Below are 4,867 nucleotides of genomic sequence, written 5' to 3' on the forward strand. Positions count from 1 at the left end.
TGAGAGAAACAGGATTGCACGCGCGCGTACTATGACATTACGAACTTGTATTACTGGACGATTTTTTCCAGTTAACTACTAAAACGAGACAAGATACTACAAAGTTTCCGGTTTATTCACATTTCAGATTAATTACTAAAACGAGACATGCTACTACAAAGCTTCCGGTTTAGTCACACTTTTTTTTTTTTGTTTAGGCTCGCCGAGACTAACAGCAGAGAACTTCGCAAGAGCGTAAGCGTTGGTCTTGGCAGACAGACAGCAATCAACCAATACACGTCCATGATGACATCAGCTAGACAAAAGTACTTCGAAGAGAAAAGCAAACCTGTACCAAGTTTGGAGTTGATAACCACTGAACTAAGCTATGATTTTTAAAAAATCATCGAATGCGCTGAAGAACTTATTTAAAAATACACTCCCCCAGTGTAACACGTCTTCTGTGTCGCCAAGCGTCCTACCTGTAATGCATTGTTTACTGCTATCGCCATGTGAAGTATCACTGTCTACGGTTGCCGTCCAGTGTAGTGTATGTTAAATATCGTCTATCGGGTCTCCCAGTATAGCATCTGTAACAAATTGTCTACTGTCGTCGCCCAGTCTGGTATTTGCAACACATCTGCTGTCGTCAGCCAGTGTAATATCAGCCAAACATCATCCACTATCGTTACCAGGTCAAGTATTTGCAGAACATTGTCTACTACTCCTCCCCAATCTAGCACTACTGTCGCCCAATGTAGTATCTGTAACATGTCTATAGTTAATTGCCTAAAATCTGTCGTTTCACTACTGGAAACTTTGGCCACTATGTCCACTAAGTAAAAAAAAAAGTGTTGCTCTTTTTCCTTTCTTTTTCACCAGACATGCACTGGGAAACTCGTGGATAAGAATCGTTGTATTCAAGATTTTTATGCAACAATGTGAACATTTTTAAACAACGCGTAAAGCCCAAAACGCCAGATTTAGTCCATACTACTCAACAGGAAACCTGTTCACTTGCTTCCTTCATAGTCCCACGCAACAGATGCCCTGATGGATTTTCCAAACCTGAGCGAAAGACAAATAAAACAATGAATGAAAGGCTATATCGAACGGATTATTTGTATGGTGCCATTTAGATACTATAGGCCACGATTCTTTCATTGGCTCTAGTACACACACACACACATTTGAACTTCTTTTTTCATACTCCTTTAGACCAAAAAAAAAAAAAAAAAAACCCAATATAAATTCCAAAAAGCATCAATGTATGTATAGGATTCGGTGATTCTCGGTCTCTCCGCTCGAGGAAAGAAACTGCTACCCACACATCGTGATTTTAAAAACAAAACAAGCTCCAAAAGCAGGGAATCCCAGGTGGTGAAAGCCCTGGGTTTCTCCGTCTGCTCTCTTGATGATCAGTATTCTGACGTTGAGGTGCAGGAAAATTATGAGGTGACCGACCCCTTTACTGGAGACGAAAAAATCGTAAAAACCCAAGGTTGGGAATGGGGAAAATAAGTTATAGTTTGATGGGTGAAATAGTTTCGTTGACTGGGGATTTATCAGGTTTCACAGTAGTATTTTCCACCTGAGATGCGCGAAGCGAGTTGAGTTCGAAGTCCGCCACTGCACGTGGATTAAATAATCAGTAGTTCTCACAGCCATTTGGTGCCAAAACATTCTCAACCTCTTTCAAAGGTTGTTTTAACCCTTAAAGTAAACGAGACCGCACAGCATTGTTGGAGAAACTGATAAATAAAACCAGCTATGCCAAGCCGGAGACTAGATGGGGAGAACGAAGAGGGAGAGAGAGGAAGAGGTGGATGGGAATGACAAAGACTAGAAAAGGAAGAGCAAGAGTAACAACAACACGTTAACATCAGAATTGTAAGTTGTTACGCTGGGGTTCCAAAAGGCACTGACTCACTGTTAGAAAATGTGCAAAAAAGCCACGATTTATTTGCGAATAACGCACTTTGCTTTTCTTATTCTTGGAGTTTAATTATCTATATTAGGTCTGGTTTATCAGTCTGTCCCTGGAAACATAAAATGCTTATTTCGTTATTTAAAAGTCAACCAAAGGTTATGGCTAAGCTGAGAGTATTTACCAAATTTTAAGTCAACATCTCACCTGAATTCAGTCTCAATCTATTGTCAGGGCTATGGCCATAGGAGAGCTGAGAGGGTGCATTCGTGGCCGTGCGGGTTTGATTTTATTTATTTTACTGTATCGTGATTTTCGCATGTTTTTATTGTGAGAAAGGTATGGAGCTTAGGTGTCGCAGATGTTTTGAAATAATATCGTGTACTGTGACTAAAAAAATGTTTTGCACATTGCACTCTTGTAGCCTTTTAATTTCACACGCAAACAGAACTAATAACGTAGTCAGGGCATAGTAAAGTAAATAAATACATGCGATTCCTCTACCTCCATTTCTTTATAGACAACAGGTAAGGCTATCGACTTTTTTTATTTATCACATCCACAATTTTGGCATGAATTAGTTAAAGTTTTTATATCCTTTTCCTCCCGGACACATTGCTGTCCAGGTTCTTCAACACGTTTCAGAAACCTCAGTGGGGATCAGGATTTTGCACATTTTAAAGACTGCCAAACACCGTTAAAAATAATAAACTATTAAATGTGAGAAGGAATTTCTTCCTCCAGGTCTGATGAAAGTGATGAAAGGCAAACAGTCATCAACAATTTTACTTGCTACCGTGCCCTGTGTGTGCGTGCATATTAAAAGTCGACGGTTGTTAGGTTTCCGTCCGAAAACTGGGCCTTTCGTCTGAAGGTACTCTGAAAATGATAATCTATTTAAGATAGCTATTTCGCGCTCGTAAACGCATGCACACACACGATTGTAGACCATCTGACTCACAGCAAAAAGGCATTCAAACCAGTGTCGATGGATGAGAGAAAGAAGGGAGGAGGGTGGAGAGTGGGAGAAAGGTGCCTGATATGGGGTTTGATAGAGATAGGGCTAAATAAGTCGGTAAGTATAGACCCCGTTTGCGTAACCTTCAAGCAAAGTCGGGAGTACTTTTTTCTCAAGAGAGATAAACTCATAACTGAAAAATCTTGCAGGTCAAACCTCACGAAATTACTACCCTTTATCTTCATAGTTGACGAGGTCCACCTACAGATCATTGAATCATCGAGGAAAACTCAGAGAAGTGACATCATCTTCTATTTAATCAAGGCTTTATTTGACTGAGGACATTTGTTTACTTGTTTTTAGTGGAATTAATATTGTTGTTGTTGTAATAAAGAACGGTTTATGGGTTAAGGGTTATTGTCATTGGTATTTATCCACTTTTATCTTTTCTCTATTTCCAAAGGCAGATGGCTCCCCGTATATCGGGTAAAGGGGACACCCATTTTATGTCTGATATCAAGATTCCCATCTATACTCTTTTCTTATTTTCTTTCTTAATTATTCTGTAACGGAGGTGCGTCTTCCCGGTACTAATGGTCGAGCGGTGCCCAAATATTTTGCGGGGGAAACCAGTCCTGGGAAAAATTTGGAGACGTTCCATTGCAAAAAACGCGAACTTTTCCTATTTCCTTTGCTTCTTTTTCTTCCTCCAGACCCATATTTCAACAGGGGTGTCAAGTATATTCCAATATAATTTTTTGGTAACCCAAACCGAGCTTATGCACTACTTTTAATATAGTTCTATCTTGTCCTATTTTTCCTTTCTTAAATACCTCCGTCAGTGATATTTTAGAAAAAAACATATTTGTGTGAGTTGGTCACAGGTACTGTATTGCTTCAATAGAACCATTTTTTCTTTTACTGATAAATGGCCACCCATTTTGAAGATCGTGCATTAGTTTTATCCAGTTTTACTGTTAAATGTAGTCTCTTAGCTTCTACGTGCAAGTTATATTTACTTGTTTTTGTAAACCTGTAAACTGTACTGGAGAATAGTGTGTGCCACGTCGATCGCAAAAAAGCAACAATAACTTTTCTATTGCATCTGGTACCATTTGCATTACGTGTTTACCTTTAAGAGATACTTAATAACTTGTTATACTGCAAACTCATTGATAAAAAGAAGAACAGTAGATATCTAACATACCTAGCTTGACTGCGCTTTAATTTCTGTTTTGCTATCTGCATGATGATCGATGCACCAAAATAATACAGTTAAAGACTTGATTCTTCTAGTACTTCTTTCTATTTTTTGAAGTCAGGTTTCTTTTTCCCTTAAGAATTGTTTGTGCTTCCTTTCACGAATATTTACGTTTCTCGTGGTCGATTAATTAGCTTATAGATTTTTAAAACTGTAAACATTTTTTCACTCTTTGCTTTTTTCTTATTACATTCTCTATATTAATTATACGTTTGGGCTTTTCCTGGTTCTTTTATTTAACATTTCCAGAACAGATCGAGTTGTTTATAGCAGTGGTTCTCAACGTTTTTCGGACCGCGGACCACTTTACTTAAGTAAAAGCTATGGCGGACCACCAAGGCCTAAGTAAAAAATATGACGGACCACCAAGGCCTAAAAATCACTCTGTACTATGTATTTCAAATTTAAATTGCAGCATTTGTTTCATTACAATTCAAAACTAAATGTACTTCTGTGACAGTAGCATAGTAATAAGTTGACATAAAACTACGTACCTCGTTATTTGTAATTAAAATGTTAATGCGAGGAATGCACCACTTTAAACATCACTTTGCTGACATATGACGACTGTCAGCCGCGGACCACCTGACTTATCCCCGCGGACCACTAGTGAGAACCACTGACCTAGAGAATCTTTTTCCCACTTTCAAACAACAAAATACCTGTTTGGTTGACTTTTTTCCCCTCTCTCGCCCATATATTAAGGGGAAGTAATACATACTGGAACAAGTTCTAAAGGGTC

This window comes from Pomacea canaliculata, linkage group LG10, assembly GCF_003073045.1.
Source record: "Pomacea canaliculata isolate SZHN2017 linkage group LG10, ASM307304v1, whole genome shotgun sequence".
NCBI lineage: Eukaryota > Metazoa > Mollusca > Gastropoda > Architaenioglossa > Ampullariidae > Pomacea > Pomacea canaliculata.